Below are 15787 nucleotides of genomic sequence, written 5' to 3' on the forward strand. Positions count from 1 at the left end.
ATTAATTGCCAACCAATTATCAGACGTTTGTGTTTTAGTTCTTTCAGCCTCAATGAAGAGGACTTTTACTGGTGGCTTGATTTAGGAGAATTAAGCAAATGACAATCAAACGAAGAACAATTGAAACATTTCATAAAAATGAAAAAACTTACAATGATCCAATTCAGCCTCGTAGAGGTTTACAACAACAATCTACTTGAAACTATTCCTATAAATGAAGTGTAGTGCATGAATTTTAAAGTACAGAAATGTAAAGAACAGGAAATGTAAAGCTGGAAAGGAAATAAAGTAGAATAGGACTGATTTTTTGGATCTGAGTCTGGGCGTTTTTTTTGGGGCCTTCTCTGCTATTTATACTTCTCAAGGGTGACCATCGAACTGCATTTCCAACTGTCAAACTGCTCCTCCATGATCGCTGATCATGTTGCCATATAATTAGCTCCACTATGCCATCACTTGCAGTTAGGCTTCCCTCCTAATTTTGAATTTGAATGTGAGTAATCGTTAAAGCCACATCACTTTGCATCTCTTTGCTGATCTAATGCTACTCAGATCTCGTAATAACCAATACCAACTGTCACGTGTACGATCATGATCGAAGACTTGAATAGTCTTCCTATATTACCCTTTTTCTACCACGTGTCGAATTGTAATTAGCTTATACAAAATATGTAGCCAACACATCTATAATTTTTAAAAATTTGTATTAAAAAAAAATCTCAAAAATAAAAATTGATGTGTAGTAAGTTAAAAATTATATATGAGTTAAATGGCACCTATAATTTTTCAAAATTTAAATTTCATGTAGTTAAAAAAGAAGCATTTATGATATGTTATTATACAAATCTTAACTCTATTTTGCGTCTACTACTAATAATTTTTAACAATTTTTGTGTTCTAAAGCTACTAAATTAAAAAATAAAATAAAATAAAAAATCAAGGGATCACCTTTTTGTTTGTTAATTTTGTTTTGTGTCAATAACCTATAAATTTCAACAATTTTTGTATTCTAGAACTACTATACAAAAAAAGTATAGCATCACTTTTTTTTCTTTCTTTTTTATTTTATTTTTTAATTTAAATCTTAGTTAGTTTCATTTTAATTTTGTTTTGTGTCAATAACCTATAAATTGTAACAATTTTTGTATTCTAAAACTACTAAATAATAATTAAAAAAAATCACTTTTCTTTTTAAAATCTTAGTTACTTTGATTTTTAGTTCGTGCTAAGAGCCAATAAATGGCCTTGATAGTGCTATACACGAGTATAAATAAATAATCAAAATTTAATTTTAAAACTAAACAATAATATAAAATTTATCTAAAATATGTAGTAAAAATGATTTATGGTCAATTAATTTTATTCATTTTTATCACATTTACACATAAATAACTTATATTTTTATGTCAACATGACATTCACCTAATCATTAAAAATTGTCGTTGTCTATACTCGACTTATGAATCACTTGCCCTATTTATTTATTATGTTCATAAATAAATATCTATAAGTATTTTTATTTTTTAAATAAGAAATATGAACATATTTTATGCATATCTATTAAAAAAAAAATTGAGCTTAGGTAAAAAAAATTTATATATTTACGTTAACACTATGAAATCAATAGTTACATATATTCATATAGGGACACCAAATTTTTTACCAAACAAATGACCAAATGTCTCACATGGGTGTGGGGTCCGCAATTTTGGTCATTTATTTGGTAGAAAATTTGGGACCTCTAGCATTTTCCATTCATATATTAAAAAATTATTTAAGATAGGGCTGCTCTAAATTATTTGTCATGTTTTAGCTTTAATCTTACACTTAATCTAAAAAATTAACAATTAATTAGTAAAAATATTTGATAATAATAAATTTAAACATTATGTAAAAATTATATCATAATTTATTAATTCATGACCGGTATGAGCTTGTTTGGAGGTTCTAATATTGGATTAAACATTAAATGGGCCAATTTTTGGGCCTCGTTTTGATGATCAAAACCATTCACATTTTAGGATTTGTCGAGTACATCATCTCTTCAAAAAATCAAGTCAATCTGATAACGAAAATTACATATTTTGATCAATTTTTTATAAATCATTTATTTTTTCACCGTCTATTTTTTTTTTTCATATAAAACTAATACAAATATATGATTGTCATCATCTGATCGACTTGATTTTTTACAGAGATGATGTACTCTACGAATCCTAAAATATGCATGGTTCATATTATTAAAATGGGGTCAAAAAATGGGGCCACAAGGCCCAACAACACCTCTCCAGTCTGATGGAGGACTGGGGAGAAGCCCAAGTCATGTTAAAGAATTAATAATGTTTAAATTTGAAGTTAAAGAATTAATTATTTTCCATATATGTATATGATGGGGCGTTTCACACACCAAAATTAAACACTAAACTATACCAAATTCTTTTAGAATAATGGCAAGTCCAGGTATCGATTCACAGGGACAAATGTGAAATTAGACTAATTCAATTGCTAAATTCCTAAATTAATTTTGATTAAAAAGATTGAGAGATTTTATAACCAAACAAGAATTAAATGAAATTGAGAAATTAAATTGACAATTAAAATTAGGGTTTGAGATATTAATTTTTGGGAAAAATCCTAGGGCAAAGAATTCACCGCTAACCACATAGATGAGATTTAACGACGGCCATCAATTGCAATCCGGTTTGAAATACCCAATATTTCACAACTACAAGTTTGAAATATTGATCAAGAAGGTTGTTGCGTTCAACGTACAGGCATGAGTCATCCCGAGTAGCACGAGGCGTTTGCTCTAAACTATGGTAGCAACACAACCCGTCTTTCGTAGCATGACTCGTCTCGTACTTTGAACACAAACACAAAGAAAACTAATGTATGGAAAGCATTAAAAAATCATAGAGAATAAAATACTTGAAGAGATGAAAGGAACAATTATTACAAACTTCTAAATCATCCATACATTGATTCAAACCGATTCACAATCAAAGCTTATGAAAATTTCTATTACATGGCTAGGGTTTCATCAAAACCTTAGAAAAGAAGACTAGCCACTCATGGAGGAGTGAGAAGCAGAGGAAGAGGATGAGGGAGAAGCCCCCATGGAAGTTGTCATTCAAGCTTGAGGAGAAATATATTTTTTTTAAAACCCTAGCCTCCATTTCCCTAGAATAATTTTCGAACCCTAGGTTAGCCAATTTTTCCTCCTTTTATTCTCAACAAAACACTCTCAAAATTTTGTGCACGCATCCCTAGGTGGCCGCTCGAGCGGTGGTGGGCCACACATGTGGTGAAGCTTGGCCGCACATGCGGTGGTCTGGTTGGCTCGGATTTTTCACTTCTCCCACGGAGGATTTGCTTTCGCGCCCTTTTTGATTGAATTTGCATATTTTTGCCAAATCTGTACAAGTGCACGAAACACATCATCTCTACCAAATAAACAAAATTGAAAGAATAAAAATGTAACTTAAGTGGCCTCAATGTGGTATCTTTTGGCCTACATCACATTCTCCAACTTACATTTTGCTAGTCCTCAAGCAAAACAAAAGAAATAAGAAAAACAAAATAAATCTCAGCCACTTTCGTAGGGATCACGATTGCATTTAGCATATGCAACAAGCCTTTAAACCACAAGGTTACCCCAACTGGACGAGTATAGTCTCGTGAGGGTTTTCAGAAATGATACCCACAAATATCAACATATTCATATCCGCTCAACAACAATTAACCACACTACTCCACCTAACAATCAACTTATGCGCCATTACAGTGTGATATTAAGGCATGATGTGTCATTGAAGGCACAATGGACAAGCATGAAGGAATCTATGAAGTCAAAACCACAATTCAGTTAATCCGAACAAGTCATTCTGCTTATTTTTCCTTAACTGTGCAATGTCTAAGTCCCTTAAGCTTTCTAATAAACCAATGCAGCAAGTATTGGGCGAATGACTCCCAAACCAGATGATTTTAGGGCACTAAGTGTAGAGACACCCATACGGGCTTAATAACTCGAGTTTAAAAAGATACGAACCCAAACAAGTCAAGTGTTGTTGTTGTCGTTTTTTTTTTTAATTTTAAATTTTTTTTAAGAATCTTGGCTACTCATTTATTCTTTTCTGCAACCCTAGCCATTATCAATGATATACACCAGGGATTATAATAAAGAGGTCACCACTATGATAGTGTGTTCATGTGAATTAAGGCATACTCATGACAAGTGTACTAATACCACAAACACAAATAACTATCCTAGTGCAAACATCACATGTGAGTATTTACCTAATAAACCCTTTTCATACGAACCCACTATGTTCCCCAATTAACATATGCCGATATCGTTACCATATTGGCACAAAGTGAACATTAAGTGAAGTGGTGCAATTAAGTGCAGCAAGTACAAACATGAATGGTTATTTATAAATACCTTCACCCTCTAACTGGAATACAACATTGTCCTCAATATAAGCAATTGTATAGTAGATAGTAAAATGAGAGAGAGAGAGGATCTTACCAGACGATGTAGGTGCACATCCAGCGAGGCAAGGACACACCAAACACTCACACACTTTTTTTTTTGAATTGTACAGTATAAAAGGAAAAGAAAAAAAAAAAAAAAAACATAAATAAAGAAATAAAACAAAGAAAATATACAGATATCACTGATGTGGATCCGGCTGTGGTGGGAAATGTTGCTCAAATAAGGCATGCATCAGTGTCCGAGTCTCAAACGCCTCATCATGAACCCTAGCGGCAAGCTGATCAAACCGCTGCTCGCTCGAGTCCCTGTATGCGTAAAAGTCAGTTTGTAGAGATGCAACTGATCGCTGATACCCATCAAATGCCATCTGCGAGTAATCCCGATAGTCTTGATAGTCTGTTTGGAGATCAACCAAAGATTGTTGAATGGCAGCTTGATTATGCAAAAGCGCCTGATATTGCGCCCTCGTCATACGGAATGGCGGTGGCGTTGGTGCAGCGGCGGGCTCTACTGGGGCATCATTAGGATTGGCCGGGGCTTCAGGGTGGAGTAATGGAGGCGTTAGGGGAGCAGTGGTTTGGCGCTAGTGGGTTTTACCATAAAGTGTGGGTGGTGGAAGCTGAACCTCATTGGGTTCGAGTGGGTATGTCACTTGGCCTTTTATGAGTGTAGTGATGAGGTTGGTGAAAGGGAGGGCCCATGTAGAACTGCCTCAGGTATTGCGTATTTTGACTTCGTTAAGGATTTGGTTCATCTGGTTGTGGATCAAAGTAGAGATGTTAACCTAAAACTCGAAGTCAAATTGATGCAAGGAACGGAAGAAGTCCCCTCGCCGTTCGTCCTTGTGGCCTAGAGGGATGACATTCTTTTTGAGAACCGCATTGAAGAAGAGAAGGCGGCACGGTAAGTTAGCCCGTCGGATGCTAGTGCGGTTGTCATCATCCTGCCGCCGCTCATAAAATTCGGTCACCAATGCCGGGATTATGAGTTCCTGAGTGAACACCGGGAACTGCTCTTCATCAATAGTGTCTATGGAACACTAGAGAACAATAGAAGCTGGTGTGACCACTAATTTCACCCCGTTAAACAAGGGAGCAAAGAGCTCCTGGGGCCTCGTCACTGATGTACATATTCTGATAAAAGACTCGCACAATGCGAGGATATGCCGGTTTAGTGATGGTGCAGATGCTCAGGAGGCTCTGGTCTTCAAATTCTTGGACACTCCATGCAGTAGTTTGATGGCGCCGAAAGAAGTCCACATCAAATACTGTGTCATAGGCAATTGGTTTGTTGGCCTAAGTGTCAGTCGGTGCATCTTTAGCGGCAATGTTGGCATTGCGGGCCGTTTAGGTGCTCGGTGGGACGATGTAGCCATTCTTGCACAAAATAAGATAACCAGCACAACCAAAGACGTGGAACCATTATATTAGACCACATCAAACGGCGCATGCATGAACAAATCATGCGAATCCTCATTGTCATCACACTACCGGATTTCTTTTATTTCCAAAAAAAACTTTTTTTTATATATATATACAAAAATTAACTTACACTAAATTAGCATGAGACAAATTGACAAACACACATATGAACTACAATGAATAAATAAATAAGAAAATAAAATAAAATAATCTAAGTTAGTAGAAGAAAATAAAATAAAATAAAATAAAAATAAAAACTAAACAATTAAGCTAACAATTAAATCATTAAATAAAAATAAAACTAAATTACTAACTAAACAATTAAAACAAAAATAAAACAGTCCACTAACCAATTGAATTAACAAGAACCACTAACTAAACAATTTAAACTAAACTACTACAGTATATAAAAATAAATAAATTATTATTATTATTATTATTATTATTATTATTATTATTATTACTTGTATTCATGAGGTTATTTATTTATTTATTATTATTATTATTTCCAAATCGATGCACGTGCGCCGACGGGGGCCGTACGTGTGGCTGTTTCTCCTAGATTCACTCTATTCACCTTTTTTTTTTTTTTTTGTGGGTGTTAGATGAACAATAAACAAAATAGGGACTACGAAAAAAGAAAAACTAAAATCAATTAAACTAAAATATAAGATTGAAAGAACAACAACACAAATCTAAAACAAAAGGAGTTACCTTGAAAGAGTGACGAAAGAGAGAAAGAAGGGAGATTCGCCGAAAAAAATGGCCGCCAGAAAGTCACCGGTCGGAAATAGTGATGCGTGGGTGGAAGGTGGTGGTGAGTGAAACTGGAAGAAAGTAGGAAAAAGAAGTTGGTGATGGTGGGGTTGGATGGAGTTTGTGGGTGTGTGGGGTTGAGAGAGAGAAGAAGAAGAAGATGAAGAAGAAGAAGAAAAAGAAGAAGATGAGAGGTAGAGAGATACTGTAGTTGGGAAAGTGAGGGGGGTTAACAAGTGGGTCTAGGGTTTTGTCAACAAAATTGATTATTATTATTATTTTATTTTATTTTATTTTTGAAATAAAATAAAAAAATTAAATAAATAAACAAACAAATACAAGAATGTACGGGGTTTTTTTTTTATCTTTATATAAATAAAATATGTACATAAAAAAAATAATAATAAAAATAAAATAATAAAAAAATAAAATTACATAAAAAAATTTATTTATTTACTTATTATCTATAAAATAAGAAAATAAAAAAAAATGGCACATTTTTTTTTTTTGAGAAGACCGCTTATGGTCGCTCTAGCGGCGTAATTGGGCCGCTCCTGCGGCGTGAAAGCAGAATGCTTTTGGGCTTGTGCCACTCGTGCGGCTATGCTCTTGTGCTCGTGGGTTCTGATTGGGACTTCCGCTCGTGCGCCTGGGTGGGCCGCATGTGCGGTCTATTGCATTTTTTTCTTTTAAAACCAAGTACAACCCAATTTATTTATTTATTTTAAATAAAAACCCAATCACAATCCAAATAAAAATTTAAACCATGTCTACCTTCAATGCACATTTGAAATAAAAAATAGGACATCCAAAATATCAAAATGCACAACAAAAGTATAATCTTCACGCAAAAACCAAGGGTACTACTTTTCTCCCTACCAGTGTGTGTAACTTTCCCTATTCTCCAACAGGGTGACAGATTTGGTTGATTCGGTGTCTAGAATCGAAGCGCATAAAGCTAACTCGACCTATGGGGTTGCCATATAGAGTTCAAGGCGGGGTGGTTTTGAAGCAATCTCTACACCCCTGGGTATTCAAACCAGACTTTAGTCTCAAAAATTCCAAACCTTTGCGTTTTAGGCTTTGCCATTCGAACTCTAGTTTCCACCGTCTACGTTGGCCTCCTAGGAACTCATTACAAACATAGTTAGGTAGCTATATCAGACTGTCAGATGTCGTTCGGGCACGACAAACAGCAAAGGAATTACACTTTTAGAGGATTTAAAGTCTCCTAGACGCAAGTAAAGAACAACAAGAATAAAGAAAAATAGAATAGAATAGAAAGGAAAGAAAAGAGAACAAGACATCAATCTCTCAATCATAGTAAAAGGGGTCCATCAACGCAATGGACTCAATCATATCCCCATTCCCAATCCCCTCTATATATGGCTTTAGTCTTTGGCTATTCATTTCGAAAGTGTGGCCATTCTTTGGATCTTCTATCTCAACGGCGCCATGAATAGATGCCTCTACAACCACAAAGGGACCATCCCATCTTAATCTAAGCTTACCCGGAAAGAGTCTTAATTTTGAGTTAAAAAGCCACACTTTTTGGCCAGGTTCAAAGGATTTTCTATTAATGTGCTTGTCATGGAATTCCTTAGTTCGAGCTTCAAAAATTCTCGAACTCTCATATGCATCATTCCGAATTTCCTCCAACTTATTGAGTTGTAATTTCTGGTTGAGCCCAGCCATGGCCATATCAAAGTTAAACTTCTTTATGGCCCACAATGCTCGGTGCTCAAGTTCAACCGGGAGGTGGCAAGCTTTGCCAAACACCGCCCCATATGGTGACATCCCAATGTGTGTCATATAAGCAGTGCGGTAGGCCCATAATGCATCAATCAAGCATTTTGACTAATCTTTCCTATATGACCTCACTGTTTTCTCTATTATATGCTTCAACCCCTATTAGAGACTTCCACTTGGCTATTAGTCTGAGGGTGGTATGGAGTGCCCACTTTATGAGTGATAGAGTATTTCTTAACTACTGACTCAAATAACCGGTTACAAAAATGCGTACCCTGGTCACTTATTATGGCTCTAGGAAACTCGAAACGACTAAAGATGTTTTTATGCAAGAATTTGATTACTACTTTATGATTGTTTGATCAGGTAGCTATTGCCTCCACCCACTTGGACACATAATCCTTTACCAAGAGAGTATACTCAAACTTGAACGACGACCAGAAAGGGCCCATAAAATCAATCTCCCAAACATCAAAGATCTTTATCATAAGAATAGGTGACATTAGGATCATATCACGACAAGATATTGAACCCATTTGCTGACAGTGCAAACAAGTTCTACAAAATTGATGGGCTCTTTAAAAATTGTGGGCCAATAAAACCCACTTTGTAAAACCTTGGCAGCCATTTTATGCCCACTAAAATGACCGCCACATGCAGAAGAATGACAAAATGTAAGAATGCTATGCACCTCACTCTCCGGCACACACTGTAGGATCACTTGGTTGGAACAATGTTTAAACAACTCTGGATCCTCCCCAAAATAATACCTGACCTGCGAAAAGAATCGGTCTTTGTCTTGCTTAGACCAATTTTGAGGAATTTGCCCAATGGCCAAGTAATTCACAATATGTGCAAACCACGGGGGGCTCGCTCGTGACACCATAAGAAGCTGTTTGCCCGGAAATGAATCATGCAAAGTTAAAGGGTCACTATTATACTCAACAAGGACTCGAGAAAGGTGATCCGCCACCACATTCTTAGATCTCTAAGTCAAATTCATGAAGCAACAATATCCTTCTAATTAACTTAGGTTTGGTCTCTTTCTTTGATAGTAAATACCGTAAAGCGGCATGATCAGTGAAGACTATGACCTTGGAGCTTAGGAGATAGGACCAGAATTTATCTAAGGCAAAAAACACAACTGGTAACTGTTTCTCGGTAGTAGTATAATTCAATTGTGCATTTGAGAGAGTGTGACTAGCATAGTATATAGCATATGGTGTCCTATTGACCTTTTGGCCCAACACAGCCTCGACAACATAATCTAAGGCATCACACATGATTTCAAAGGGAAGTGACCAATCTGGTGATTTCATGATTGGGATGGTAGTAAGGGCCACTCTAGGCGTTTCAAAGGCTTTCAAACATGCCTCATCAAAGATAAAAGTTGCGTCCTTAGCAAGTAAACTACACAAAGGACGTGATATTTTTCTAAAGTCTTTGATGAACCTACGGTAAAAACTTGTATGTCCTAGGAAAGACCTAATTTGACGCACAAAATTGGGTGGAGGAAGGCCGGCAATGAGGTCAACCTTAGCTTTGTCAACCTCTATGCTTCGAGGGGACACAATGTGTCCTAACACTATACCCTCACGAACCATAAAATGGCTCTTTTCCTAACTCAAAATCAGGTTTGTCTCCACACAATGAATAAGGACTTTGGTTAAGTTCTGGAGACATTCATCAAAAGACGGCCCAAACACGAAGAAGTCATCCATGAAAACCTCTAAAAATTTCTCTATCATGTTAGAGAAAATGGCCATCATACACCGTTGAAAATTCGCCGGTGCATTACATAGCCCAAAGGGCATACGCCTATAAGCAAAAGTCCAGGACTTGATTATACCCCGAGTAGCTATCAAGAAAACTATAAAAACCCTGCCCCGCTATCCTCTTAAGAATTTGATCAATAAATGGCAAAAGAAAATGATCATTCCTAGTCATGGAATTCAATCTCTTATAATCAATACACACTCGCCACCCAATAGTGGTTCGTGTGGGACCAACTCTCCTTTCTCATTCTTTACATCAGTGATGCCGTTTTCTTGGACACCACTTGTGTGGGACTCACCAACTTGTTATCCGAGATTGGGTATATAATACCTGTATCCAATAATTTTAACACCTTCTTTTTCACAACCTCTTTCATGTTGGGATTAAGTTTTCGTTGCATTTCACGAGAAGGTTTGGCATCTTTCTCTAAATGTATATGATGCATGCACACGAAGGGATCTATTCCTTTTAAATCGGCCGCTGACTATCCTATAGCACTCCGATGTGCCACAAGAACACTCATTAATTGACTTTCCTGCTTTGCAGTTAAGTCAGATGCAATGATGACAGGTAAAGTATCTTGAGGCCCTAAAAATACATACTTAAGTGTGGTCGGGAGTGGTTTCAACTCTAGTGTAGGTGGTGTGACTAAGGATGGTATGACAAGCTCTCTAGACAGAGGAAGAAGGGGCTAAAACCAGGCTTTCCATAGAGGAAAATCCAGTGTAGAAGAAAAATAAAAAAAGGCATTCACCTCCTCAACTGACCCGTCAATATCAAAATTTTCAAACCCAAAATAAGCTAGACAAACCCCTAGAGGGTCCTCTACAAGAATAGAGGGTAAAGCCTCCTCCATAATCCCATCCACAACATCCATAAATAAGCACTCCTCTCGCTCATGGGGTTGTTGGGATGCTTGGAAAACATTGAGTTTTACTTGCATATTCCCAAATGAAACTTCCATAATCCCGGTACGACAATTTATGCATGCATTGGTCGTAGCCAAGAAAGGTCGACCAAAGATCACCGGGATTTGCTTCCTAGAGTTGGCTACCGGTTCCATATCTAAGACCAAAAAATCAACAGAAAAATAAAACCTATCAACCTTTACTAGCACATCCTCAATCATGCCACGTGGCACTTTGAAGGACCGGCCAACTAACTGGAGAGTAACAGTAGTGGGCTTCAACTCGCCAAACCCAAATTCCTCGTACATAGAGTACGGTAACAAATTGACATTAGCCCCTAAATCTAACAAGGCCCTATCAATGAAATGGTCCCCTATGATGCATGCAATGGTTGGTTCACCCGGGTCTTTAAGCTTAGGGGGTGTGTCATTCAACAAGATGGAGCTTACTTGCTCCGCGAGTATAACCTTTTGGGACACGTGTGTCCTAGATTTACACTTTTGCGTACAAAGGTCCTTCAAAAATTTATCATAGGAAGGTACTTGCTTAATCACCTCCAATAAGGGAAGGTTGATTTTAACTTGTTTAAAAACCTCCATCATTGCTTCCATAGATGCCGCCTTCTTATTAAAAGGGGACGGTATATCAAAGCATTCGGGAAAGGGTGCTTTACGCACATATGGTGCCTTAGGCTCATGTGAAGTGCTAGGGACTAAGTCATCCCTCCTAGGTGTTTCTCCTTCACCCTTGCTCTCATTGGGTATACCACTGTGGTCACCCTTCTTAGCCTTAGTTGCATCCGACGCAACTGGCTAAGGCTCTAACTCCCTCTCACTTCTCAAGGCAATCACCACTTGCACCTGCTCATGGTGCTTTCCTTTCCCACCCAACTCCTCTGCTCCGTATTGACCCTTAGGGTTGGCCATAGTCTGACTCGGTAATTTTCTCTTCTCTCTCCTATTCATGTTGTTAGCCATTTGACCCAATTAGGCCTCTAGCTTGGCAATAGAGTGAGATTGGGGTCAACTACTGGTGCTAACTCCTTAGGTTCTAAGAGAACTTCTAACACCTGAGTCTCAAAGGCCGAGTTTCCTTGAGGAACAAGCGGGGGTTGTAGTTGTTGGTAAGGTTATAGGGGTCGATAAGGTTATCGTGGCCGATAGGAAGATTGGTTGGCAAAATTATTAAAATTCTACCTTCGTGGTGGAGGATTGTAAGAAGTGCCTTGTGAATGAGGTCTCCATGAAAAATTAGGGTGATTTCTCTATCCCGGATTATATGTATTGGAATATGGGTCATTACTTGGGTTGGAGAATCCTTGACCCGCATTTAGATGCTCTTGGACTAATTTCGAAAATTGTGATGCCGAATGGCACTCACTCAAGCCATGAGAAGGGCTCACACAAATAGCACATGCCTCGTGAAATTGAGGCTGATCTTGCTATGTAGGGGCATGTCTTGTAGCTAATAATTGGTCCATTTTGTGGGACAATGCCTCTACTTATTGGGCTAACTCTAGATTTTGCCTGAGCTCATAAAAACCCCCTCTTTTCGGGGCTCCAACTACTGGTTGCCGGACTTGCCGAGCTGCGGAGGCATAGTGAAGGGAATTATCACTTAAGTTCTTAAATAATTGCCATGCCTAGGCATCATTTTTGGAAATGAATGTCCCACCACAAGATGAATCCACCATTTGGCGGTAGGGCTCAGTTAAGCCATAGTAAAAGGTCTGAACAAGTTGCTAATTAGGCACTTGCTGGTGGGACACTGTTGGAGAAGGTCACGAAGTCTTTCCCATGTCTCGTGAAATTGCTCGCCATCAATTTGAGCAAAATTGGTGATGGCTCGCCTAAGTTGGTTGGTCTTACCAATGAAAAGTACTTCTCCAGAAACTTTTATTGTAATTGGTCCCATATTGTGATAGAATTAGCAAGTAAGGAGTTCAACTAGTGTTTAGCTTTGTCCTTTAATGAGAATGGGAACAATCGCAACATTAAGGCCTTATTTGTGAAATTCTGGATCCTCATTGTAGAGCAAATTCTAGAAAATCATTCAAATGTTTATAAGGATCATCATAAGCTAGTCCATGGAATGATGGGAGCATTTGTATGGTGCTGGACTTAATCTCATAATGAGCAGCTGTGGTGTCGGGTAATTGGATACATAATGGTGATGTGTATGCAATGGGTGTGAAATAATCCCTACGGGTCTAGTTGGGCCCATTTAGGCCATTTGGGTTTTCCATCTCTATTGGTTCAAAGTATGGATATGAATATTCAAGCCTAGGAACACGGAGAGCAACCACTCGGGCTCACGTTTCACGCGTCCTGAGATACAAGAGAAATTACTCGGGCTTGCGCTTCACGCATCCTAAGATAAAACACGTCCAAGGTCGCACTTCACGCATCTTGAGATACAAGAAAAACTGCTCGGGCTCGCACTTCACGCGTCTCGAGATAAAAACATGCCCAGGGCCGTGCTTCATGCGTCTTGAGATACAAGAGAAACCGCTCGGGCTCGCTTTTCACGCATCTCGAGATAAAACATGTCGAGGGCTATGCTTCACGCGTCCTGAGATATAAGAGAAACCGCTCAGGCTCGCGCTTCATACATCTTGAGATAAAACTTGCCCAGGGCCGCGCTTCACGTGTCCTAAGATACATGAGAAACCTTTCAGGCTCACGCTTCACGCGTCTTGAGATAAAACACAGAGGATTGAATGTGCATGATCGATACACAAAATGAACAAAAGTGATAGATGTACAAAGTGAACCTGTGCGATAGATGCACAAGATGAACAAGTGCGATAGATGCACAAAGTGAACAAGTGAGATAGATGCACAAAGTGAACGAGATTACAAATCACCATAGTGATAGAAAACCAACAAATGCGGCTACTAAAAGCATATTCCATGCAAGACCAAAAAGCACATACGAGTACACATTCTATGCATGAATCATGAGCGATGCAAGGCACGGATATGATATAAGTGTATATGAAAATACATGTTCTATGTAGCAGTTGTAATTCAACAAAACAAATAAAAATTTGGTGGCAACCTCCGATTTACCTCTCGGAGGCATTATAACATGTTCAAAAAGGATACACCTCATTCATAGTGGCAAGTGGGACACATTCACACACTGGAACATAGCTGCAAGCTCCCAAAATAGAACCTTCCATACACTACTCGGGAAGAAGAAGCACAGAACAACACTAGGGTCCAACTGAGAGCCACCGGCCACCTGTTGGCCACTAGAAGAAACCGCCGGCCACCTATCGGCCTCCAACTAGCCCTGTTGTCCACCTACCGGCCTCCAACTAGCCCTGTTTTGGGGCAAATTGGACTTTTTGCTTCGGGTCTTTAAGTATACCACTTCATACTTCATTTCCTCACTTCTCCAAGCCTAAAATCATTTCTCCTCCCTCTCTAGGTACTTTATCTCTCTAGATCCGTGTTTTTTATGCGTTTTTAAACACCCCACGCAAACTTTTTTCGTAAAACCCTCTTAATTCTCTACATTTTGAACCGATCAGATTTTCATTTCGTCATTTTTTTTTCATTTTCACCACTTTAGGCTTGTTCCCCTCGAGTTTCTATCGGGTTTCATGAACTTTCTCAAGTTTTGACTTTCTCTCTCATTTTCTCTCTCCTAGGGTTGACTTTTTCCAAGTTTTTCCTTTTTTCTTCATTTTTCTTCACTTTTCACCCAGTTTCCAGATGGCAGATGATATACCTTACGACGGAGCTCCTCTTGAGGTTCCACTTGTGTTTTCACCTATAGCCGATATAGAGGAGCCAGCAGTTGCTGAGGTCGATGGGGCGGCAGAGGACATTGAGGCTGACCTTGAGGCGGAGTTCACATTAGAGTTCGAACCAATGCCGTTACCATTGAGAGTGCAGCCCTTCGATCCAACGACATATCATCCCCGTACACACATATTACCGCCTAGAGGCATTAGGCGTTTTAGTGATTTTGCTCGTGGCGTACTAGAAGACCTCCTGTTGAGGGAGTCGGACTCCCACCTTCCTTCCAGCACTATTGAGGTATGACCTCTGTTTTCATGCATTCCTTCTTTTCCTTTAACTGCATTTCTTGAACTGCTTTTCGTTTGACTATTCTTTTATCATTGTTTAATTCACTCTTTTTCTCTGCCACAGGGAGACTCCCGTGGCTATAGGGGGTATGAAGCCATGACGATGAGGGACTAGTACGATGAGCCCCCTGCCGGGGTCTGAGATATCATCGATAAGGCTGGCTTTGGCCTTTTTTGCTCCAAACTGTCACGCATCATAGCGAGCTAGCCACTTTTTGGAGCGTTGGTGGAGAGGTGGTAGGACACCACCAACTACTTCCACCTCTCTGCTACCGGGGAGATAACAATAACTCCCTATGACTTTGCTATGATCACAGGCGTAGGAGTAGGGGGTGATCTGATCCCCTTCGACACAGATATGGACGAATGAGAGGCCGCTTGGATCCACCTTCCAGGAGCATGCCCACCCTTATAATGCCCGGCCATGGTGAGATACAGTTAGTTTGCCGAGCAGTTCTGCAAGAGCGACCCTGAGACACCAGAGGAGATGGAGCAGTATGCTCGAGGTTTCTTGATGTTTGTCAAATACCCTGGTGACCTTGCCCTGGGTTCGGTTTTATGACTGGGGCGGAGTTGGCCTCGC

The sequence above is a fragment of the Camellia sinensis genome, chromosome 6, assembly GCF_055761805.1.
Source record: "Camellia sinensis isolate YWXY chromosome 6, ASM5576180v1, whole genome shotgun sequence".
NCBI classification, from domain to species: domain Eukaryota; kingdom Viridiplantae; phylum Streptophyta; class Magnoliopsida; order Ericales; family Theaceae; genus Camellia; species Camellia sinensis.